The 27,872-nt window shown below is 33.9% G+C and overlaps 1 long non-coding RNA gene across 3 annotated transcripts; it reads right to left on the reverse strand.

Moving 5' to 3' along the window:
* Positions 1-264: 264 nt before the first annotated feature.
* Positions 265-21,204, reverse strand: LOC145601676 (uncharacterized). Of its 3 annotated transcripts, none has more exons than XR_014104430.1 (8): positions 21,058-21,204; positions 15,610-15,782; positions 13,619-14,026; positions 11,212-11,388; positions 9,709-9,817; positions 6,908-6,988; positions 1,067-1,286; positions 265-672 (listed from the first exon to the last, which is right to left on the reverse strand). It is a non-coding gene; the product is annotated as an uncharacterized LOC145601676 (long non-coding RNA). The 3 variants fall into 3 exon arrangements; XR_014104431.1 differs by having other exon boundaries at positions 267-663; positions 13,619-13,788; XR_014104429.1 differs by having other exon boundaries at positions 268-672; positions 13,619-13,788.
* Between the last annotated feature and the right edge of the window lie 6,668 nt (positions 21,205-27,872).

Here is a 27,872-nt window from a genome sequence, read left to right on the forward strand (position 1 = left end):
TGACCCGACATAACCTGATCCTGAGTTAACCCGAGACCTAATTTGACCCGACCCAAACCCGACTTTTTTAAGTCCTGAGTTAACCTGAGACCTAATTTGACCCGACCCAAACCCGACCCTAATTTGATCCTGAGTTAACCCGAGACCTAATTGACAGCTCTATTCTGTACAACATTACGATATTCTAGGACATTTTTAAGTGTAAACTAAACTTTTTTCCATGCTCAAGCAAGCACAATTGTGTAGAGATTTTGAGAAATTTAGAAGAAATTTCATAATTATTCATCAAATATCATACCATGCATTTACAATGACACAACTCCCCAAAAATACACAAGTTCAAATACAAGTACTCCATAGCACAATTTACTACCGACTACCAAATGGACCACAAGATATCCAAATTGAATTGAACTAAAAAATATGAATGAATGAACAACTCGAGGAGTGCAAAGCTACTATCAGCTCGTGTAATGAAATTGCTTTCGAGAACGTGCATGCACATGATGGTAAAGCAGAGAAGTGCACAAAACCAACTATAGATGCTGAAGATGCTAAGCACTCCAAATATCAGGGAAAGTTAGCAACTCCTCCACAATACATCAGCAAATCATGGTCACATGACAAGTGATTCATGCTACTTTCTTGTCAACTTGAATTCACCTGTAGCTCCTAGAATTGGTCAAATCAGCCAACAGAAAAGGGGAAAAAAATCACACACACACACACACACACACACACACAAAAAAAAAAAAAAAAAAAAAAATTGAACTTTGATGACTAATAAAACACTCCCGCCACCTCAACAAACATATTATATGTTTCTCTACACACAACTTGACGATTCATATTATTTTACACGTTCAACCAACAAATTACAGAGTAATGTATTCTATGAAGAGGCTCTAAGGATCCATGTGAACTCCCAAAATTGTACTTGTAAAACGCAAGTTGCTAGCTTTATAGAATATCCGACAGTACAGAAGCATATAGCATATTCAACAGAATAAACAAAGGATCAGGACAAAATTCGACTCTATATTTGTGCTTAACAGAGAAATGATACCTTTTACCATATGGGCAGATTTTGCGGCTGGAAACAGCAGCCGGTTAAACACCAAAGTCGACTCTTAATTTAAGATACTTTCAGCACCGTCAGACAACTTTTAGTTGGAAAGCTGGAAGCCTGACAAGAAAGTTAGTTCAGCTGTCTAAAGGCCCCAAGTATTTCATCAGTCCCAGTACTGTGATACATGCAACACCAAGGTCTCTTCCGAAAATCTATTCTGCATAATTTCAAAAGGTTTCAGATTGACATTGTGTCATCTAAATTTGCAAACAGCACAAAGTATATGCATCAATAGTGAAATGAATAATAGCTTCATTGTACCTTAACGAGGTGTGAGCTAGGGCATAAATGTTTAATAGAACATAAATGTTTAATAAGCACACAAATTATACTTTGTACTTCAAAATACATACTGTAGTTATTACAAGACTTACAAAGACCTTTCATATATACCAAAATCATTAACAATCTACTACAGTTCATCTGAAAAAAAAAAAAATTATCAAATCCCCAAAGATAGTACCCTCTGGGTGTGTGGAATTAAGGCACATGCTTACTGGGAACGTTTCTAAACAGTTGAGAATATAGTCTGGCAGACAGACAGATTTCATTCTCCAGGGGAAGTTCGGCTTTAAGAACATGAAGGTGGAAACGATTACTACCATGTGTTGGCCCAAAGACCATAAAAACCACTTATAGCCACCATATAAACCAAAGACTCCTGACACTATATATCTTTCAAGTGCAAACAAAGACCCATACAAGTAAGAAGTTTGTAGTCATCAAATTGGTACCTATTCCTCAAGTAAAACTGCATAGGTAGTCTGCATTTCTGCAAGGACAAATCGTAGTGTAGGGTATTGTATTTTAAAATGACAGTATGGAATTAAAAAAAGTTGGTTAAGGCGCTAGATAATACGAAATGGAAGGAGTAAAAAACAAAAACCAAAATTGTCATTCCTGCTAGCCCTATAAACTAACTACTATTGACTTTCCCATCACACGACTCTTCCCAGATTGCTTTTCCTCATCATAGACAAGGCGATACTTATTACCCCACCTTAATCTTGGCACTTCAAATGAAGCTGCCACAAAGCAGTCACTGAGTCACTAGATCCCAACAATCCCAACAACGTTATATGCAATCCTTACCCCCAAGCAGAATAAACCAGTAGTTTTTTTTCTGATGATTGGAAAGGTAAAGTAAACATCATAGAGGAAGTTGTGAAGTCATTGCATAGTGACTCTTCAAGCTTTGTTTAAAATGGACGAGAATGACAATGTTCATTACAGATACAACTAAGTATGAAACATCACATATATTAATAGCTAGAGTCAAGCATTGAACAAAGTCCATCACGCATGCATTAATCAAATCATGCCCCCCACCCCTAACCACTCAAATATATACAACATGTACGTAAAGGAATCTCCAAGGTGGCTGGAACTGGTATGATGGTCTCAAGGGTTAGTGCTTTTACTATAAATACGACTAGAAGTTGAGAGGTAAGAGCATCTTGCTCTGCTTACTTAGACACTAAAGAGCCTAAAACTTTCTTTTTCTCCTCCCTCACTTCAAGCTTGAAATGGGTTGCAATAAGTTGATAATTGCTTGGTTCATTCTGGCATTGCTATTCCACCAAAAAATTCAGTTTGTCCAAGGCAGGCAACTGAGATTAGGGAATATTAAGTATTTCCAAAAGTTTCATATTCACCAAAAAGCAAAGGAAACCATAAAAAACCACATAAACATGCATGATGACAAAGCAGATAGAGAAACAAATGCTTATGAGCTCCAACATACAGCTCCAGTTCAAGTCACTGATGAATCTCAGTCACCACCAGGTCCACCGTCATCCCCTGGCCGCTTAGATGATTTTAGACCCACAGCTCCAGGTCGCAGCCCCGGTGCTGGACATTCACTTCACAACTAGGTCATTTACATGCCAGAATAATTGTATATTTGCATGTTCAAGCACCTCTAACATGCATTTGAAAGGGATTAACGAATGTGCTAGCTAAGTTTGCGATTAACGACAATTAACAACAACGAAGACGGAAAACAAGCAATAAACGAGACAAGGAGAATTTACCGTGGGAAACCCGAGAACCGGGAGAAAAAACCCACCAATCCACTATGGAGTAACAATTTGATGAAGAACAATGTAGATTACAAGCTTTAATTACCATTAAAGCTCCCACCCCAACTCACCCTCTCAAACACTCAAACCCTAAGTGTTTGGGTTTACATGAGGCTCTCTCTCTCTCTCTACATCTTTCCCCTTCACCTTATTACTCACTTACAATGACAAATCATGAGTATATATAGTGCTAAATATAATTCAAGGGCTAAGATTATAAGTAACTAGCAAAGGAGAAATCAAAACCATAAAAACCGAGGCTCAAACGCGAAAACAGAGCCCCGAGAAACCCAATGGAGCGGGCGCTCCAATGGACAGGAGCGGCCGCACCATTAAAATGGAAGAAAAGGCAAAACGAGCCTCTATGGAGCGGGCGCTCCCACAAGAGGAGCGGCCGCTCCGCTTTCCCCTGCAAAACAGTTTCTCGTAAAACAGCCATATCTTCCTCGTTTCTTAGCCAAATTTAGCTTATGACCAGTCATTGGAAAGCTCTTAAGACGAGCTATCACCTCCAACTTGAATCATCTCAATATCACTTTTAGATCTTGAGATATGGTCAATTGAAGTCAGCCCTTTGTCATCCACCATTGCTTAACACCAAGCAATAGCCCATAGCTTAAACTCCTAAGCTATGCACCCCTCTTTGCCTTCTTGAACCGTTCTCCACACTCTCAAACCCAACAGCATTCAGAAGTCAACTTTATCAACTATATATGAAGTCAGTTCTATTATTCTATGTTCACCCATTTACATTTTTTTATACAATACTTATGTCAAGATACTATGCATGCATGCAGTATGGGACTCAATCCAATTTCCAAGTCTATTTCCTTATCCGCCAATGTCTCCAGCTCGGGGTAACCATAAGACTCGACAGATTCAGCTAAAATACAAAGTCTAACAGCATATCATAGTACTACTATTGTCCGCTTCTAAAAATATAAAAAATGAGTGAGTGACCTAAAATTTTTTAGCGACAAGCTTTCAATCTCCCCACAGTTATTATATAACAGTTTCACAGCAACTTGATGATCCAAGTATTTTAATTAATCACCATTATAAGTTTTCCAATCACACCTAAAATACGAGTATGTGAGTTAGAATTAAGAAATTTCTGAAATTCACCACTAGAAAATTTCTACACTCCTACAACGCTTTTATACTTGACTATGATAAAGAGAGATATTACTAATCTGAGTCTTTTTATTTTCTTTTTTTAATTGAATATATCAGTCTCAGATGACAAACTTGTTTCAGTAAATATTACCAACGATAACTTCAATCTACATTACAAATATAATTTAGAAAAAAATTAATGATAACACAGCTACGATTAACCCCTCTAGAGATCACTTCATCAGGTTCCTCACTAGAATGAATCTTTTTTCACATTGTACTGGTCATTCACAACATACAGTGATATGGTAATTCAAGCCAAAACACAAGTACTTAACTACAAATATGCAGAACAAATGGAGCACTAACAATTATGCATAGTAAAAGAACACAATCTATTAAATTACTTTGGTTTGAGCCATTGTCAAACTTCTAAGAGCACAAAATTTTTCAAAAAAAAGCCCCAAGAAACTTTTACCATAAAACGTAGCCAGGCCCTGAACAGTGCAATAGTATTTCACTGGGTGCAAGTTCAGATTGCATAAAAGCAGGGTTTGCAGGTGAAACTATGTCAAGTTGACTGCACTCCTATGCCAAATTGCCAATAACATGAAGTAATAATAAGCTCCTTACCTCAACTACATAGAAAAAGTAAAAGACAATATCCTAAATGCCACAGAAGTACATAACCTGTTAGGCCTGTGACACCTTCACAAGTATCCGCCTACTTCTAAAGGTCAAAGACTTAAAAAGAACAAACATTTGTTCCATAATTATACAATACATAATATTGACAGTTTCCCGGATGATTAAGCCTAGCATTCCAAGTACAATATCACTTCTCCAATAGGACAAAAGCTAGAGGTTTGGCTTAACAATCAAGTCCTTCTCGGCTTTTTAGTTTTTACTAGTTACTACTGGCTTAATTTGCAAAGTCAACACATAATTCATGCGTTTTTTACTATTTTATTAGGGGTTGGGTATGCCGATATGGTACATATCCGTTTTCAGGACTATGCAATATGCTCAAACAAATATGCTCTAATCATCATGTTCAATTGTTCACCCCCCCCCCCCCCACCCCCTAAAAAAAAAAAAAAAAAAAAAAAAAAACTAAGCATCAACTGAGCATGTTCAAAACGCTTAAACAATCATACATCCCAGACTTTAGACTTTCAGTTCTCTTAGTCTCACTCACAAGTGTATCATTTAATTCTCCGGAAAAAGCTCAAAAAGAATCCTTCCATTATTTAGTGGATGGGCTAATTTGGGAAACCTTATTTCATCCTCTCAAGGTCTTACACAATTGTTGCAAGATTCTGCTTTTAAGTAACTTTCATAATCCCTTATTTGCCTTGTTTTGAATGCAACTAGAGCACTTTAGGTGTCATTCATAATGTTAGAGAATTTGGTGTATATAATCACTAAACCTTGATTACTAAAATTCCAATTATGGTCCATCTGGGAAGTTTGTTTGATCCTAGTTTTATTTTTTTAGAAAAAAAAAAAAAAAGTAATAAGTTGAGACATTGAAAGTATCAATCAAGAGATAGCAGACTTAGAAGCAATGGCCTTGATTCTTGAGAAAACAAAGTTGGAAGTCATATTATGTTCAACTAAAGGGAATAAGGTATTATTCATTGTAATAAGAGAATTTTTTTTTTTTGGTGTGTGTTGATGTTTAAATTTTTAGATCTGGAATGTTGAAATGTCAGTTATGTCACAAAGAGATTTACTCCCTTGAGTCCCTCCCTAATAGTTTGACTCACTTATTATACAATTAAATACTCTTGTTCTACATAAATATACAAAAGTGAGTGTAAGAAAAAGAAGGATAAAGTAAAAGAGATGGAGTGGGTGAGTGTATAAATAAATGTACTCCCTCCGTTTAAATAAATGCCCCATGTTGACTTTTTGCACTATTTACAAAATCCACTCTGACCATTGATTTATACATAAAAATATAGATATATTCATCAAAATACTTGTTATAATCGCTTCAATGTATAGTGGATACTTGTTAAAAAGGTTTGACAGCAAACTGTTGACATTTAAAAGTGTCTAGAGTCTGGACAATCATTACGCAAAGAAGAGGCCGTAAGCAAAACAAGCAAAGAACCTTCGTAGCCAACGCCATCTTTTTTGCTAAATAATTGTCCTCAGAAGATGATTCTTCTAGAATCACAACACTCCCTCTCTCATAGTGGTATATATTCTCTTCAATATGGTACAATTCAAATCAAACGTCAAAGTGAACATGTATCTCCCTATACACTCATTTCAATATATACGGCATTTACAGCTAGCTACTTTCATAATCTTTCACCAATTACCTAAACATTTGTTAACAATAAACCAAGGAAAACATTTTTATCACAAATATGAAATCTGCCCCTATTCTAAAGTGTCTTTTAAATCTCAAGAAAATTTAGTTCAAGAGAATAATCTTCAAAAAAACATTCACAGCAGATATAATAGTGCATTAAAGAAATTGTTATGAGTTTGTAAGATGCAACATATAGGCAACTTTTTTTATCTTACAGCAGCAACTGATACGATGTTGTGAATAGTGATGACTTACTGAGTCCCCATTTACTACTTTGGCATGAGTGGATCTGGTGAAGCATTCAAAAATCTTTGTAAATTTACTAGCTGGAAATTCCTGAAAACAAAGATGAAGCTTATCTTACAAGAAAAACCTTTCCATAAAATCAGACACAGCTTATAAGGATGTATTTTGGACAGTTAGGTAGATTCAAGACAAAAAAGCTTCACCATGCTTCGTTAATCCTTATCATGCAATAAATAGATGTATTCATATTTTCCCCTCTTCAGAATTCATAAGATCAATAAGAATTAATGATGGGAGTTTATTCACATGGGCTATATGCATTTACCGCCAGAGTTTAACAGCAGATGAAAACAATAAAGGATACGTAAGATAAAAGCATACCCCCTTTGCTCCAGAGTAAATTGCACATATGGGTTGGACACAAATAAGTGTTTTAATAAAGGAAAATTTCACATTTGCTACCAGGGAAAGACCCTTTTTCACATTTGCTACCCCTTTAAAATTTTATTTTATTTTACTACCACCGAAACACACTAACTTTCATAATCACTACCACTTGACTTACACCGTTAGTATTTCTGTTACCACCACCCAACCACCGTCCAGCCATCACTACTTCCCACCCACCAGCTGCCAATCCACCGCAACCACCACTCACCGTCCAGCCAGCCACCAACTGCCATAGTCGCCTGAGCCCAATCCCCTGCTACCCGCGACTCCGACCACCCTGACTGTCGGCGCCGGCGTCGCATTCCCAGCCCCTCGAAAACCCGATCAGCCCCTCTCTCCCCTCGAAACCCACCTCAATCTCAGCCCCTCTCCCCTCGAAAACCTCCGTCGATCCCAGCCCCTCTCTCCCCTACCCCCGTCGATCCCAGCCCCTCTCTCCCCTCGAAACCCCCATCGATCCCAGCCCCTCTCCCCTCGAAACCCGATCCAGCCCCTCCTTGTCCCCCGTTGGCCGCGACGAAGGATTTCCCTGCCACCAAAAACCACCCTAAGAGAAACCCTAAAACTCGTCTAAGGTGGTTTCGGGCAGGGGGATTCGGGTTAGGATTGTCGGTTTTGGGTGGGGAAGGGGAGGGGTCCGATTCCGACCCGAATTGCCGGCGCCGGCCGCAAGTTTGGGCGCTGGCCGCCAGCAGGGGGAGGGGGGAGGGTGGATGACGGGGAGGGCTAGGGTTTTTTGGGTGGTTTTTTCATTTTATATTTATTTATTTATTATTTTAATTTTTTAATTTTTTTTAATAAACTTAACGAAATTCCTGACGGATTCCGTTAAGTGGTAGTGATTATGAAAGTTAGTGTGTTTCGGTGGTAGTAAAATAAAATAAAATTTTAAAGGGGTAGCAAATGTGAAACATGGTGCTTTCCCTGATAGTAAATGTGAAATTTTCCTTTAATAAATAAACTTATAGATAAAAGAGATATGAATGGAATGAAAAATGGGAAAAGGTAACAATTCTGTTTTGAAAGTAAATATAATTTGAAAATGTGACAATTTTTCTTGATAAAGTCCAATATAACTATATACGTGTAAAGTACATTATGAAACAGGTGGAGTAAACCTACATAAAATTGTCACTTAATAAAGCACAAGATCTTGTCTGTGGCAGAAAAGTTGCCACCACACAAGCACCTCAAAAGGTTAATGTGGTGCACTAGCCTCAATTATACTATAGCCTACCAAATTAGTAATGGTTAGCACAATATCCTAGCACCAAAAAAAAAATTCTAACGGCAACGTTACTATATTATGTTATTGCACCTTTTCAACTACTGTGAAGAGCCGTCCCTTTGCATGATTATTATTAAACCATATCAAAAACTGATGAGAAAATTCCTAAACCTGAGGAAAAGCCTACCCCTGTCCCCACAGCAAAAATCTCTATTTAAATTATTCCCAAGGGAAACAGAAAGATCACAGAAAATCAGGATCTTTAAGAAGTCCAAATTTGCTCCATTGGACTAATATAAATCAAATGTAAATAATATAAATCATGCCATGACTAGTAGTGGTCGGGACCCCCATAACTTTGGTGATTTTGACTAGAATTTTAGTCAATAATAACATTATTAATAGTACAGGTATCATTAATGCACCAAGAACGAAAGCACCACAAAAACTAGAAAGGAAAGAACATGAATTTCAACGTTAAACAGTGGATACTCATAACCAAAGCACATACATGAAATGATCAAGTATTACCATGGACATTCCCATGTAAGTTTTGTTGTAACACTACATATATAATTTTACAGCTTACTAAACAGATGAAAATTAATACTCATTGTCCCTTAATAGAAGACAATCTTTTGGGTGCACAATTTCTGAAGAGTAAACGTGAGGAATTATTGACAAAAGTCACGAAGAATGTGTGAAAACAAATTTGCTTTAGGGGATGTAGAAAATATATTGTGAGATTCGAGGGGTTTGTTGATTAATTCTATATACAACAACAAATCTTTAGTCTCAAAATGACTATCCGTATATAAATATTAAAAAATTTCAAAAAAATAAAATAAAAAATGGTGCAAGGCTAGATGATGGACTACGCTCAAATGAAAATAAGGCTAGGGACAAAAAATTTGAAAGAAACAAGATTTTTTTATTTAGAGACGTACTGAATATGAGACAACATGGTACAAGAATAACTACAATCTTTACATATGGAAACCACAAATGTGCTAACAAAGATTTCACATCACAGTACAGGGATATCAAAATCCTAAACAACTAATAGTGATTGAGAAAGAATGTCCAATAGAATGGATGGTTAACAAGGAACAAGCCGAAATTTGACTAATACCTGTGGTCAGGAGTATGCTTCCAAAAGTTCCATAGAATAGATTAGACTTTTACCATCTTTGGTGAACATCCTTGTATGAGCTATGAAGTATCCAATTTTTTATGGAATCCTGAAGTTTTTTCCAAAATGTAAGTGTACTTTGTTAGAACAAGAAGCGGGTATTCTACAAATTCAAAACAGTTAATAGAAAATAAAGTGGTGATCTATTTGAATCTCACCTAAAAAGAATTATGCCTTGCAAATACATATCAAAATACTCGTCTTATTAGTCCTTGCAATAAGGTTTCAACTACAGTTTAAGTACGCGGAATAACACCAACTAAAACAGGTGTATAGGGCTACAGATTGCACTAATAATTATTACGGTGCGCACAACCGCATATAGCTATGAATTCAAATAAATCCCCACCTAAACAACGACCTTTCATAATATTTCAGCATTTCCTTTTCCAAGCCTCGATCCTGTATTGCCATAAAAATAAAAATAAAAAAATTTGGACTCCAAAAATTAGGTGATTGTGTGTTACCGTATAAACAACTTAATTAGTGAAATTTCATGCACCTAAATTATAGCTGGGGTCTTATATACAATCACCTAAGTTTCTTAGTTCTCTATAAACTTTAAAGATCTACTTTTAATATACATATTTTTCTATTACAAGTAAAAATCAAGTGAAACTTATTGTCGGTCCAACTTGAACTTTGCTCACATATCCAAAAAAAGGTGCATTGAAATAATCAAGAGATAAAAAAAAAGGTGTATTGAAATAATCAAGAGATAAAAAAAAAATATATGTATATATATTAAATATCAAAACAATAAATAATAATAATAACATTTTGCCATGATTTTTCATATAATTTGTATTCAATTGTCATTCACAATATCTTAACATTAATTTCATCATCAACCACTATACATGTTCTTGGTTTTTTTTTTTCCCCAACCCTGACTTCTAATTTCCACACATGGATTTTGATTAAAGTGTCGATGTGCCATATACGACATATTGCTAGTTAACTCAAATATGTGTATCATAGTCTCATAGAAGCCAAAATACCTATTAAACATTCATTGAGATACTAAAATCAACTAAAGTTATCTACAATAAATAGTAAATAAAGCACAGCAGAATGTACAAAGAAAAATAGACCAACGACAAGAATACAGGTTGAAAAATTTGGAGACAAAAAGTACTCTCAATCACATGCCAGATGAAGCATCACACTATAAGTACCATACTTGCTGAGTGAGCATGCCAAGAGAAATTTAAACAAACAAATCAACTGTGAAGCATAGAGGGCTTTGTGATTTTTTCTGAAGCATAGATTCCCTTTTATATATGTGATAAATAAATATTTAAAATTACGACTAAGCAAAGGAAAAAGAAAAATGTGCACAATTAATCGTCCATCTAACAGCTAAATAATCAGAAACCTCAGTCAATTACTTTATCAACATTTCAGAAAACAAAACAATGGCAGATGTGTGATGTAACTCACCTTAAGTATGGACCAAGAATTCCAAGGAATGCTGCCATCCATCCATATAAAGGGTGATTATACTGCTCCAAGTGGGTAGTACAAGGAATCCCCGCATTGTTGGTATAACATTGTGATGGATCTCTCTGCTTCCGTAACTCACAAGTCATAACCATCAAATAAAAATCTTCCACTCCTCTGCCAAGATACTTGTAAATCTCTTATTATACAAAATATTTGACTTTCCTACAAAAGTGAAAAGAAAAAAGCAACATTTCATTCTCCAAATGAAAGATCAGATACATGAAAGGATCAGAATTTAAACTAGTACTAAAATGTTTGTAACATAAGTATCACCAAAAAGGCTGAGAACAGTGGCCTGGTCTCTGTTAATCTGTTAAGAATAGTGTATGACGAACTCCTAAAATTCGCAAGAAACAGTTAAAACAACCACCTTGAGCAGCACTAGCATTTTTTATGGAAGCCAAAATGCACAGGACCTAGCAACTGGCAGACTACCATGCAAGATGGCAAGTTACAGTGACACAGAAAACACAACCCAAGGAGAGTGACCAGTAATAATAGGAGAAAGGTGGCGGGGGTCAAATTTAGAAAAGTTTTGCTAGAGACATATTAGCAATCGTTGTAGTAAGATCAATCTACCAATACAGAAAGGGATAAGATCCTAAAATCCCTGTTAGGTTTCAAAGCCTTCAAGCTTTGTAAATGAAGCATAATGGAAAATTAAACTCATCCAGACCTCCTTTGGACGCCGGGTGAGAAATATTCATTACTCACCCAATCATCATGTAAAGTCTTTAATTACTCCCAGACATATCAAGAGGAATAGGGAAACAGAACAAAGTCAACAGGCTTTACTAACAAGCGCCAACTTAATACACCAAACTTCTATTCTCCATATTGTTTGAGAATGTAACAATATTCAGCTCCAGTTTCAGAAAATGAAGATACAACTACAGGCAGACCATATAACATAACATAACATAATTCTACAATTTGACTTCTAGCAATCAACTATATTAACTTATTAAGAATACTCAGTTTATATAAATTGCTGGTATATCGATGTTAAAATCCTATCATATCATTATATCACGTAGCCTGAACATGGTTAGGGTTAAAACCTATTGCTATGCAAGGCCACGATGAAGATGTTACCTACTTTTATACCCTCCCCAAGGACTATGATCTGAAATGAGTGAAGCAATGATATGCTTTTGGAGTATTATTTATAAAATTACCACATTGCATTCCCATACCATTCTGCATACAAAAAATGTACTGTGAATTGGATTACACTATTCCAAGCCACTTTATAGATTTCCTATAAATCAACCTGTCTGCTCGTACTTACGCCTATAATATTTTACTTCAGACAATTTAGACGGTAAATACAACATTACTTGATGCAAAAAATTACAGCATATCAGATTTTAGACCAAAATGGTTTTGCTTAAAAAACTATCTTTGTGTATGTGCTAGTGTATACTTTCAAATTAAAATAAAATAAAATTTTAAAAAAAAAAAAATATAAAAAAAAAAAAAAAAAAAAAAAAATGCATGTAGTCATGTATATGTGTGTATCTTAAATTTTGATTAAAAATTAGGACCTCTTAGTGGGGACCCTTTCACAAAAGCAAATTCCAGTCTCCCTAACATGTTAGTAGGAAAATGCTAGCTAGTGGTCATGATTTTTTTTTTGCCCATCATAATATCTATATATATCCAAGCCAAGACCTATTGTAAATCATCGCACAATACTTCTCCCTAACCTTAAGTTTTCTCCAAGTATTGAAATTTCCATAGCAATTTCAAGAGCTACAACAACATAAAAAGCCCCCTTCAATCACAATTATTTTAAATAATTCCTCTTCTCTGAGCATGGCTAAAATTTCATGCATGATCACTCATGCATTTCTGCTGATTATCTTTACCAGTCAATTTCTATATGGTGAAGGGAGACCTATAAGGTCACTAAGTGGAAAAGGGACTAAATATATCCCAAGTCACTCCCATAAAGGCATCAGAAAGCTGAGCAGCCAAATTTATAATTCTGACCACAGTGAATCATCACCAAAGAAAAATAATCCACGGGAAATAATAGCTGACTTTCCCCCAACTGAAATACATAAAAAGAATTTCCCCTCCTTGAAACCTAATCAAAACTTACCAAGCAGTCTAAAATTAGATTCATTTGGGGTAAAAAGAGTAGACAGCAGTGTGCAAAGCAACTGTCTTGGTGTAAAATGCTCAGATGATTTTAGACCTACAGCGCCAGGACACAGCCCTGGTGCAGGTCACTCTTACATGACTAACACAGACAGAACCTTACCAAACCAAAATACTAAAACTCCTAAAATTTTAAATAACTTGGAAGAATTAGAAGATGGTTTTAGATGTACTATACCAGGTCATAAACCAGGTGATGGGCATGCTGAAGACAAGGAGGATCCAATCCTTACAGCTGCAAGAGTACCCTCACCATCAAGCCCTACCTCATTATTCAGTGATTCAGCACAGTTATATACCAATTATTGCCCACCTACAACTCCTGGAGGCAGTCCTGGTCCTGGCCATCTTGAAAAAAACAAAATGGGTGTACAGAAAACAGGATTTTGTCTTAGTGATAATTGCACAGATGATTTCCGACCAACAAAAACAGGGGACAGCCCTGGGGTTGGTCATCTCCATATAAGTGACTCGGACAGCATTGCATCGAAACAAGGCAAGCACCCTAGTGTAGTACATCCCCATGCAGAAGGAACAGATGATTACCGGCCTACTAAACCTGGCCAAAGTCCAGGTGCTGACCATGCTGCTTTAGATAAGCAAGAGACAAACTCATAAAATACAAAATTCATAATGATTTCTACTTACAGTTACTATATAGCTCTGAAGTAGAAAGGTCCTAAGAGATACAGATGTAATATATGTAAGGTGTTCTATGTAATCAAATATTTTTATTTAAAAATTATTGTAAACTTCTAATCATCATTTAACTTGTTCTAATCAACAAGTCAGTCAATATCTAGTTTACTTCTACAAAATTAAGCAAGTAAAAATTCAGCAGGACAGATTTTAAACAATCTCCCCCACTTCCCGACACTTAAAATGATAGTTCATCAATTTTTGGAATCTTGAAGAAGAAACAGAGTCAGATTTCAAAAGTACATACAATCCCATGCCCTAGGTCATCACTCATCATCTAACCACCCAGTATCAGTCCCAGTCATCACTCATCATCTAACTACCCAGTATTAGTCCCAAAAAGGCAAAATATGGGGAAATCCAGAGAACACTTTAATCATAACTAATAAACTAGTCAAAAAACAATTAGAGACTGTAAACCAATACTCATTTTTTTTTTATGAAATAATTAAATCTTTACTTGGAAAGCCCAAGTGGTAAAAACCTTCTAACTTTTCAAAACTATACCTCAACAGAGAAACTTCCATTTTTCCTTTCTTGTCCTAACCAACAGTACCCCCCCCCCCCCCCCCCCCCCCAAAAAAAAAAAAAAAAAAAAAAAAAAAAAAAAAAAAAAAAAAAAAAGTTGTCCATCAATTGTTGAAAATCATGACTAAATCCTCCAAATGAACCCCCTGAAGTTTACTTGAATATCATAAATATCATGACTAAATCCTCCAAATGAACCCAATTCCCTTTCTTCTAGTCATATACATACTCCGTGGATCAAAAGGTCAAAGATTTCTAGCATTTTGTCCTGAGAGTGACAACATTCTCTTTGAGCAAGGTTGTAAATAGATAATTGAAATCTGTAGCTTCCAAATCAAAGCCTCACCAAAAGCAATTGTCAAACAGGACAAAAAAAAGTCAATTGGGAGATGAGATTGTCCAAATGAGACTAGCTTGTATAGAATAAATGCATACAACATTCACAATACTCCCTCCATCCAAAATCAAATGGTCACATTATCATAACTTATCATAATTCAAGATATAAGATGTCATTACCAAGAGACTCTTTAATAGAACATTTGCTTGTTACTCAATTCAAGGAAAAAGTGCTTGAAAAATCAAAATGTAAACCAAAACTTTTTTACAATTATTTTCCTGGATATCTAAAAATGGAAAATTGTACACATAACTATCAATCCTAGACATGTAATATAATATCACTATCAATGAAACAAAGGGTTGGGTAAAAAAACACACCCTAAAAATTTTAGATAAAATCCCTATTGAAAAAATAGGGTATTCATGCATAATGTTATAAATTAAAATCAGTTACAACCTCAAATAATAAAATAAATTAATTAAAAGATAATTGTGCAAAATTAATCGTCCATCTAAAGCTAAAAAATCAGACACCTCAGTCAATAACTTTTATCAACATTTCAAAAAACAAAACAATGGCAGCCGTGTCTTGTATCTCACCTTAAGTATGGACCAAAAATTCCAAGGGATGCTGCCATCCATCCATATAAAGGGTGATTATACTGCTCCAAGTGGGTAGTACAAGGAATCCCCGCATTGTTGGTATAATTTATGGATCTTTCTGCTTCCGTAACTCACAAGTCATAACCATTGAACAACAATCTTCCACTCCTCTGCCAAGATACATGTTAATCTCTTTTATTAAAAATATTTGACTTTCCTATAAAAGTGAAAAGAAAAAAAGCAACATTTCATTCTTCTAGTGAAGGATCAGATACATGAAAGGATTAGAATTTAAACTAGTACTAAAGTGTTAGTTTGTTACATAAGTATCACAAAAAGGCTGAGAACAGTGGTCAGATCTCAATTAAGAATACTGTAAGACAAAACCAAAAAATAGCAAGAAACGGCAAAAACAGCCACCTGAAGCAGCACCAGCATTTTTTATGGAAGCCACAATGCACAGGACCTAGCACCTAGCAGACTAACATGCAAGATGAGCAAGATACGGCGACACAGAAAACACAAACCAGAGAGAGTGACCAACAATAATAGGAGAAAGGTGACGGCCGTGACGGTGGTCAAATTTAGAAAAGTTTTGCCAAAAATATATTAGCATTCGTTGTGGTAAGATCAATCTAACAATACAGAAAGGGATAAGATTTTAAAGTACATGATGTGCTTTGTAAATGAAGCACTATGGAAAATCAAGCTCATCAACACCTCCTTTGAAAGCATGGTGAGAAATTTTAAATTGCTCACCCAATCATCATGTAAAGTCTCCAATTACTTCCAGACATATCAAGAAGGATAGGGAAAACAGAATTCTATAAAGGCAACAAGCTTTACTAACAAGCCAACTTAAGTCTTAATACACCAAACTTGTATTCACCATATTCAGTGGAAATGCAACAGTATTCTCCACCAGTTTCAGAAAATGAAGATACAACTACAGGCTGACAACATAACATAATTTTACAATTTGAATTCTAGCAATCAACTACATCAAGAATACTCTGTTTATATAATATTGCTGGTATATCGATAAATGAATCCTATCATATCATTATATTACATAGCCAAAACATGGTTAGGGTTAAAACCTATTGCTATGACTGTATCCTGCAAGGCCAAAATGAAGATGTTACCTAATTTTATAATCCCCCCAAGGACTATGATCTTAAATGAGTGAAACTATGATACGCTTTTGGAGTATTATTAACAAACTTACCATATTGCATTCTGCATACAAAAGTGTACTATGAAATGGATTACATAACTCCAAGCCATTTTATATGATTTCCAGTCAATCAAACTGCCAGCCCGTCCTTATGCCTATAATGTTTTACTTTCAGAGACTTTTTAATGTAAATATTGCATAACTTGACGCAAAAACTACAACAAATCAGATTTTAGACCAAAAGCTTAAAAAACAATCTATGTATATGTACAAGTGTATATGTGTATATCTTAAATTATGATTAAATCTAGGACCTCTTAGTGGGGACCTTTCCACAAAAGCAAATTCAAGTTCACCCTTAACATGTTTTAAGTAGGAAAATGCTAGCTAGTGGTCACGATATTTTTTGCCCATCATATTATCTATATATATCCAAGCTAAGACCTCTTGCAAATCATTGCACAATACTTCCTCTCCCAAACCTTAAGTTTTCTCCAAGTACTGAAATATCCCTAGCAATTTCAAGAGCTGCAATAACCATAAAAAGCCCTCTTCAATCACAATTATAATAAATAAGTCCTCTTCTCTAAGCATGGCTAAAACTTCATGCATGATCACTCATGCATGTCTGCTAATTATCTTCACCAGTCAATTTCTATATGGTGAAGGGAGATCTATAAGGTCACTAAGTGGAAAAGAGACCAAATATGTCCCGAGCCACTCCCACAGAGGCATCAGAAAGCTGAGCAGCCAAATTTATAATTCTGACCACAGTGAAACATCACTAAAGAAAAATACTCCACAGAAAAAATTAGCTGAAATTCCTTCAGCTGATATACATAAAAAGAATTTCCCCTCCTTGAAACCTACTCAAAACTCCCCAAGCAGTCACGAGTTTGATTCATTTGGGGTAAACAGAGTAGACAGCAGTACGCAAAGCAACTGTCTTGGTGTAAAATGCTCAGATGATTTTATACCTAGAGCACCTGGACACAGCCCTGATGCGGGTCACTCTTACATGACTAACACAGACCAAACCTCATTAACACAAAATACTAAAAATCCTAAAGTTTGGAATAGCTTGGAAGGATCAGAAGATGGTTTTAGACGTACTACCACAGGTCACAGCCCAGGTGCTGGGCATGCTGAAGAAGACGAGGATCCAAACCTTGCAACTGCAGGAGTACCCTCACCATCAAGTCCTACCTCATTTTTCAGTGATTCAGCACAGTTATCAATCAATGATTTCCAACCTACAACTCCTGGAGGCAGTCCTGGTGCTGGCCATCTTGACAAAAACAAAATGGGTGTACAGAAAACAGGATTCTGTCTTAGTGAAAAATGCAAAGATGATTTCCGACCAACAAAACCAGGGGACAGCCCTGGGGCTGGTCATCTCCATATAAGCGACTCAGACAGCATTGCATCAAAACAAGGCAAGCACCCTGGTGTAGTACATCCCCATGCAGAAGGAACAGATGATTACCGGCCTACTAAGCCAGGCCACAGTCCAGGTGCTGGCCATGCTGCTTTAGAAAAGCATGAGACAAACTCATAAAATACAAAATTCATAATGAATTCTACTTACAGTTACTATATAACTCTGAAGTAGAAAGGTATACAGATGTAATATATGTAAGTTGTTCTATGTAATCAAATATTTTAGAAAAAAAATATTGTAAACTTCTAATCATCATTTTCCTTCCTTTTTCCTAATCAACAAATCAGTCAATATTCAGTTTACTTCCATAAAAGTAAGCAAACAAAAATTTCTGCAGGTCAAATTTTAAACAATCTTCCCCACCCCCAAAACTTAAAATAATAGTTCATCAATTTTTGGAAGCTAGAAGAAGAAACAGAGTCAGATTTCAAAATTACATACAATCTCATGCCCTAGGCCAGCAATCCTCATCTAATCACCGAGTATAAGTCCCAGCCATCACTCATCATCTAACCACCTAGTATTAATACCGGGGAGGTCCAGACTCCAGAGGAATGATTTAATCATAACTAGTCAAAAAAACAATTAGAGACTGTAAACCCGTACACACAATTTTTTTTTTACCCTTCCTTATCCTAACCAACAGTATAAGGGTGGAACAAAAAGCACCTGAAATCTCCTCCCCTCCCCCCCCCCCCCCCAAAAAAAAAAAAAAAAAAAAAAAAAAAAAAAAAAAACCCTAAAAAATTAGTTGTTGATTAATTGTATGGTATAGGACACTTATAAATTCCATGACTAAATCCTCCAAATGAACCTCAATTCTCTTTCTGCTAGTCGTATACACACTTCCGTGGATCATTAGTTCAAAGATTTCTTGCATTTTGTACTGAAAGTAAAGCAACATTCTCTTCAAGCAAGGTAATAAATAGTCAATCAAACTCTCTAGCTGCCAATTCAAAGCTTCACCAAAAGCAATTGTCGAAGGTCCAAAAAAAGTCAAGTGGGAGATGAGGTTGGCCAAATGAGACTAGCTTGCAAAGAATAACATAATGCATACAACATTCACAATACTCCCTCCGTCCAAGAGCAAATGGTCACATTATCCTAACTTTTCATAATTCAAGATACAACATGTCTTTACCAAGAGACCCTTTTATAAAACATATATTATTATTATTTAGATACTCTCTCTTTGTTACTCAATTCAAGGAAGAAGTTCTTGGAAAATCTTTGCAAACCAAAACTTTTTACAAACTATTTTCCTGGATATCTGAAAATGGAAAATTGTACACATAACTATCATTCCTAGACATAAGGAGTATAATATCATTAGCAATAAAACAAAGGAGTGAGTTAAAAACACACCATAATAATTTAGATAAAAACCTTATTGAAAAAAAAGGTATATTCATGTATAATGTTATAAATCAAAATCAGTTACAACCACAAATAATATAATAAATCAGGATTATCAAGTATAAGTTCCATTTCTAAAATTAAAAGAAAATAACTTAGTACTAGAAAATGCAGATTGGTTTGAATTTGAAATCTTACATAATTAATCAAATTAATTAAACAAGCAATAGTGTCTATATGGCTACACAAACACTCCCCTACACAAAAGGATGCCATGAACAAATGTAAGCCACTCATATCATATGATTGCAAAGATTTTGTATTATTAAACCTCCAACTGACAAAAGGCATTGACCAGCCTACTGCTTTACACTAAAATAAAAACAAAAAAAACCAACTTTTTAAATTTATCATTAAATTATAATTAATCCATTTTAATATAAAACTGAAAAATGTCCAGCAGCAACTTTTTCCAACTCAATTAAAAATGAAGAACCAAACACTGAAATTGTAAAGAGACGCCCATTTACATCTGAAAGTTGACATCAACCATCAAAATTCATTATATTCAAATATATCATATAAGCTGCTTAAAGTTGTGGTACCAAAAATATTTCCATATGGGGTAAAAAGTACATCTTTTACCATAAAAAGTTCAAAGCATGTAATACCATTATCACGGAAAATGATTTTGGCACACCCTAGATTGATTTTGGCACACCCCTACGTGAGAAGAGCATAGAAAACTGTGCTCTCACATAGGGGTGTGCCAAAATCAATTTAGGGTGTGCCAAAATCAGTTTCCCATTATCACTTTATAGTTTAAAATTGCTAACTAGAAGAATGTTTGCTTTAAACTACATCTAGCAAATTGGCTATACAGATTAAGTTCAAATCAGGTTAATTCGGTTCGGGTTATATTCAGGTGATGGTTTCTATTCAATTCATGTATTTCGCCTCATATTTGACTAATTCGAGTATGTACATACTCACACGGTCACACCTTAACCAGTAAAATTGGAATAATTTCTGTTCCTCGGACAAAATCAGATCATTTAATTTCGGGTACAGTTTATAACTGGAATCAAATAATCGGATACGAGTCAACATAAAATAAAAAAGAATTAACCGACAAGAACAGTCAATCAAACACTTTTTAACAACCCAATTACAAAAATGAAGGAAGGAGAAAAAAGAGGTATAAACATTAACAAAAAGAATCTCCACTAAAGCATCTAAATTAGTATTCCGTATCAAATGAGAGCACATGGTGAAGACAGCTAACTCAGAACCTTTAATTTTCCAAATTCCAATCAATTGTAAACATAAAATAGTTCGAAATTCGATATCGCACATTGAATAAACTACATTATTTATAGATTGAAAAAGAGTGAGCTAATTACCACAAGTAGAAACCCTAAGAGAATCAATTAGATTGCAAACAAATCAAGAAAGATTTATAGAAAATGACCTGATGATTCTTTGATGTAATCTTCGTCACTTCCAGACCAACGAACATTGCATATGAATTGGGAATTTTGCTTTAATCTGTTTGTTCTTTACCCTTGTTTATGCGGTTTAGAGGATACTCGTACTCCTTTTGCAATTGCACCCTAAATTCAACTGGCTTGTAAAACTGATACGATAAACTTAAGAGACGAACTAAAAAGAAATTGGCCCAAAGACACATACGAGTAAAATAGAGAGTAGATAGTATGTACAAATAGAATATTGTTTATTGTTTTCCAGGAAGTATTTTTTTGCCCAATTAATTATGGAAAATGCTATGCTTAGCTCTTAGGGCTACATATAAGCATTAAATTTACACTTGAAAATCGTAAAAAATTAAGAAATTATAAAAATATAAACATTATTACCATTGATTTACGCGTGTTTTTGTCATGAATTCTTAATTTTATACAATTTCTAAAAGTGTATTTAATGTTTATATAGCCCTTAGGGCTACATATAACATTACCCATTAATAATTGAAAACATAGAAAGATACACTTTTTTATACACTTTTTTGACAAAATAGAAGAATAATTAATTGAGGTTACATGCGAAAACATGAAGTAATAAAATTGGAATATGATTAAAAGTTAATAGAACAAAATTAACAACCTAAAACTAAAATAGGGTAGAACAACAGAACGAAAAGAGTATTTTTCAAACATAATGAATAATTTGGTGATTTTTTTCCTACACCTACTAAAGTATATTATCACGTTTATAGTTATCGAGCAAACATATTAATTGTTACACTTTGATGAGTATTAAAGGACCAATTCAATTAAAAGAAAAAGTGATAAATGGAGTCTTAAGATTGTTACCTAACACTTAAATCAATAACTTTAAACATGAACTTTAGATTGACAAATTGTGAGCTCTCAAGTCCCAAGGTGGTGGGCAAATCCATGGATGCATTTGCTATAACAGTTGAGCACAAACCTTCAAGAAGGTTATATGACTCTTTTTACTTCACATACAATTAATACAAGTACTAATGTACATAGTTTTGACTTAACTAATTATGCTATGCCACATACATACCAAGTAAGTCTAGTGCTAAGGTTTGCATCTTTTCTCAATGTTGAGGTTATGGGATCAAATCCCACTAGAGGTACTTTGGGTCTTTGGGGTGAAAATTTCCTCACCTTTCTCCCGACCCCCAATCTCAAAGTGCCTAGCCTCCTAACTAGGACGGGGAGGTTCTGGCTCGGTAGAGCCCTTCTTTTATACAGTACTTTGTATATATTTTGTACATACTCCACAAATCTCGAAAGTAAAGTTGTCTCTACTTCAATTACAAATACATATTTTCTTTTGGAAGTTACTAATGCCACCATAAAAATGCTCATCATGACGCCATATTAGATGTATTACTAAAATCGTCATTGAATCTAAAGTAGAATTAATGTACATAGTCACTATAGAGTCATAGTCCATAGATCGAGGAAGTAGTGTGATAGCAGTAGAACTACTAAAAAGTTTAAAAGTCGACTTCGTTAAAGCATAAGGAAAGAGGTATTAAAGTGCATAAAATATATTGTATTAGTGTTAATGATTAATTGATTATACATGGAGTAGTATAATTAAGTTGACGGTAGCTAGTGATGTAGAGCAGGAAATTGCACTTAGCATGTCATTTTCAGTGAATGATCAGCCGCAAAGTTGGGAAGGCATGATCCTCCTCGTTGGAATCTTCACACGACTATCAAATCTTGGTTGTCAAAGTTTCATTAGATTCTACTAATAACAAAGCCAAAAGCGACATGAATGCTTGGAGAAACCAATCAAAATTATTCAGAATTAAATTATTTAATTAATACTTTTATACTAACTCCGTTACATATTATTTGCAACGATTTAACATAAAGTTGAGAGGAAAAATGTCTAATCGGTGCAAATAACATGTAACGGAGGTAGTATTTTTTTTTTTTTTTTTGAATGGAAATTATTATTTTTATATAAGCAATTGTTTCTAATTTAATATATAAATAATTTTTTTTAAAAAAAAAATGCCCTTTGAATTATTTGCTACTCATTTTTAGAGCGAATCTTCTAAAATACATACTCCAGTTTCGTATTTTCATTGTATAAGAAAAAAATAGTCATATTATTAGAACATTTATATATTACTTGTACTACTTATACATCACTATTCTGTACGAGTATATGTTAAGCTAGCATATATAGCTCTTATTAGGTCCAATAGGACTATATTAGTAGCACTGACAACGATTAATTTTATTATAAATCATCAACTTAATATAATAATATTATTTTGGAAATTTATTTATTATTCAATGCAACTAACAACACCTTGAATAGTTTACTATATCACCTTTTTTGTCCCCTTCGTCCTTCAATTCTGTAATCTGTCATTATGGTCTAGTTAGTGTCCTTAATGTCTTATTAAGCCCCTAAACTAAGTTCCTTTATAAAATACCATGTGCATGGCCTGATGGCCTTAGGAGTTAGTTCCAACAATGCTCCACTGTAAAAATTAAAGGTTGTCCAAAGACATCTTTCCTCATGCTCCGGAATATTCTATGCAAGGATAGATTTTATATAAAGTACAACATTTTCATATAATATCTTTTACTTTGTTTTACAAATTACATGTATTTAAATAATCAAGTACCAACTTGTTGTTCATCATTGATTTTTTAATTTCTTTCCTTTTTCTATTATAATATAATTATTATTTTTTTATAAGTCTGGTCACGAGCTAAGTTCATTTCGTCGTTTTTCCTCTAGAAAAAGTTCATTTCGTCGTTCTTGAATGTATTATGGTTTTGTAATATGGAGTAAATTTTAGCAATTGACTTCTTCAATTATGTTCATTTATCTCATAATTGATATATATTTTTTCTTTAGATGGAGTGAGATCATAATACTAACTAAATTTAATTATTACAAAATACTCTAAAATAATCGCTTCAAAAAAATAGTTAAGCATAAATCATAGATCATAAACTATGGTGGAGCGAGCTAATTATCTTTTGTACCTTTCATATATATACATTTTAACATTTATATATAAGACATATCAATAAGATTAGAGATGTTTGTGTGTGTGTATGTGTGTAGAGAGCCAAAAAATACAAGTGTTATACACAAGATTTAAATAATAATTTTCATATTGTAACCAACTAATTAAACTAGTTAACATGAAAATGTGAAGTCTGTAATACACGTAGAATAACAGTACAATGTATACTTCGTATGTAGGTATATATATATATATATATATATATATATATATATATATATATATATATATATATATATATATATATATATATATATATATATATATATATATATATATATATATATATATATATATATATATATATATATATATATATATACACACACACACACTAATAACAAAGTATAAAACTAGTTTTTTTTTTTTTTTTGAAACAGTATGTACTAGTTATTACAGTACGATTAATACTTATAAATAAATATTACTTATTAAATATATGCAAATTCTAATATTTCATTGAAAATTAATTAGGCATACCGATAATGTATATATACTTATATATTAAATGACGATAAATAAGTGAAAGCAAATGGTAGACCGATAATTTAAACAAAGGTAGCCATAGTACCATATGATTACTAATCTTTTTATTTATTTATTGATTTATTTATATTTGAAAGAACATATCATTACAACTTACGAATATACTTCGTACTATATCTAGCTATATACAACCATATCAAGGCCGGGTTAAATGGAATTTGCACTTGATTTATGAGCTTCAAGGTGTTGGATGGCCTTTGAGCATGGCCAAAGATGCAATGATGCACAAAGCACAATGAAATTAATTTATAGATGTACGTTAAAGTATCAAAACTCTTATATTTTTTCCTTGTATGCATTTATAGTAATATTGACTGTACTTATTTATTCTCAATTAAGTAAATAAATATAGTATTCCAAAGGCTAAATGTATTATTAATGAAAATTTTATAATGTACGATAAACAGACATATAGTACATTAATACTAATTTGTTTCCAAAACAAAAAAAAAAAAAAAGTACATTGATATAATTGTTATTTATTGGACATAATTGACATAACAATCTAGAAAAGGTAGTCAGAAGATTAACGGTGCGCACTCTTAAAAGTAGGTTAAGCTAGAGAGTGAGGGATAGCTCAAGTGGTTAGAGCTTCCCTCCCGATTCCAGGAGATCTTGGGATCGATTCTCACCCGCTCTTGTGGCTCTCTAAACACCAAAAAAAAAAGTAGGTTAAGCTACAAACCCTCGCTAAAAGTCATACTCGTACTCTCTTCCATTCACTATTTATATATATATCATCAACTTGTAAAATATTAACCATATTTTTTAATTACTACTGTATATAAGAAAAATTATCATGCACGTGAAGTATCGTTAGATTGGTTGTAATTTGAATTTTCATCTTATACTAGGGATTTCAAAGCGCGCGATGTGCGCAGTACAACTAACCCTTTGAGAAGAATTATTATTAATGTCTTTTATATCCTATGTCGGTTTGTGTATAATTTAATATTTCATCAAAGCTATTTGCATATGAACGATAAATGTGTTGGATGTTATTAGTTGTGTAATTTTCTAAACTTTAGTTGAACTAGTTTAAAATAACGCCCACATAAAGCAACAACATGTCATTGTACAGTGACTTATGTTGTCATGTAATTAAACCATAACCCCAATTAAATATCTAAAATTATTAATCCATTCTCCATCTAATTTCTGATTAATTGATATATCTTTAAGAAAAATTGCAAAATTAATTACACATAGGATAAAAAGGTAAACAAACATTTTGCGGGGTATAATGGTTCGTGCATTATTCATAAGAGCAATCTCCTACTTTTTATAAGGTAGGGAGGATAGGGAAATTTATTTTCATAAATTTTAATAATACGAAAATAGAAATATTAATGATATTAAATTATACATTGAAGATCGCGCAAAATGACACATATAGGGAAAAAAAATTGAGGGAATGGAGCATATGGCAAGTTAAGGTTTTATAAGAGATTGAGCATATATAGAGTATTTCAACCTTAGTTGCAAAACTTGCAACATGATGACAACATTATATTGATAATAATGTTAATTAGTGTGGTAAGTATGTGGTAATACAGAAGAAGTACGTTTCATTCACATGCTAAGCACCACTCTTAATTCTTCAAGCAAGTAGCTTCCCAGTGTAGCCTATAGCTAGCTCTAAAGAACTTAGCTGTCTTCCTTGGCAACTAACTCCCAAAATAAAAAAGATTATTGTACATGCAAATTAAACCGCCCATTTTATTTTGTTTAACTCTAATGACTGTTAGTTAATTAACTTTTTGGGGGTTTACACATTGGTTAATCAACTTTTATTCCTTGTATCTGAGTCTTGCCACCTCACATGCATGATGCATGCTCCTTCTCTCAGCTATATATATACACACGACCTCCCATGCATTGCATTTGTATCATCATTCATACTATCTTAATTAGCTTATTCTAATAACTATTGCATTTTGCTCAAATCTTCTCTATCTCTCTCACAAATAATCAATTTTACTCGTTTTCTTTAATCTTTACTTAGTCCTTACAAAACTCCGCCCCCTACAAGAAACTGTGAAATCTAAAACTGTTTCGATATTATTCCATCAAAATAAATACACGTACACATGGCCAACTATAAATTTGTGCTTCTTCTATTACTCATCATTTTCTCTTGTGATATTCACAATGTTGAGGGAAGAAGGTTGAAAAAAATAAGTAGTCATTATGTTCCAAAGGAAGGAAATGGAGTTCTTATTGCTCATGCTAAGCATAAGATGAAACATACAAAATATAGCAAAAGCCCTAGGCATTTGCTATTGGATGTAGAGCAGAATACTACTTTGGAAATGGATTCCTTCCGCCCTACCGCCCCCGGCCGTAGTCCTGGAGCTGGTCACTAGTAACCATGCAAATGATGCGGCAATGCTAGCTAGTTATTGAGCAATATTAGTATATGTACGTAGGTTTTACTATAGCTAAAAAAAAAAAAAAAAATTCGTCTCATTTTCTTTAATTTGTCCATGGTTTGTCACCGGCTTGTAAATGCACGCATTAGCTATAAGTTGTTCTTAGTATTTGAGGCTTAATTACCCTTAATTGGCTTGTAATTGTACTTCAACCTTGATTGATAATGAAGTTACAATGTCTTTTCATCAAATTTAAATTCCAAAATATTTGAGAGTTCTACAATCCTTTATATCTGATGGATCGATTACTACTAAACTACTACGTACGTATAGTTCAATAGTTGTAGCTTCATCAACTATTGTAGAGCACATCCATTATTATCGTCCAAGCATTCAATATATCTCATGAAGCTAAGGTATAGTACTACACCAAGAAGATAATATAATTAACCCTCAGCTCGAATTGAAGCTGCTTATCCCACGATGCTCTACCTTGCAAAAACTTGCCTTTAACTATGCTAATTTTGGTTAACTTAGATGAAAAAAATAATATGTCACGCTTAATAAGCTAAAGATGATTTTAGTAAAAGTATTTAGTTTAATTGACGTCAATCAATTGTATTACGTAGTAGGTAGTATCTTCATCTTGTTACTTGGCATTGCTATTGCACAAGCCACAATAATGTGCTTTAATGATAGTTAAATACTTAGATATATATATAGCTATTCATGCATGCTATATTTCAGTTTAACTACGAGTAATTAAGAAATTTCATGACATTAAGGCTGGCCTTGCGAATTTAATTCTAT

Source organism: Chenopodium album, chromosome 21 (assembly GCF_948465745.1).
Source record: "Chenopodium album chromosome 21, dcCheAlbu1.1, whole genome shotgun sequence".
In the NCBI taxonomy this organism is placed as follows: domain Eukaryota; kingdom Viridiplantae; phylum Streptophyta; class Magnoliopsida; order Caryophyllales; family Amaranthaceae; genus Chenopodium; species Chenopodium album.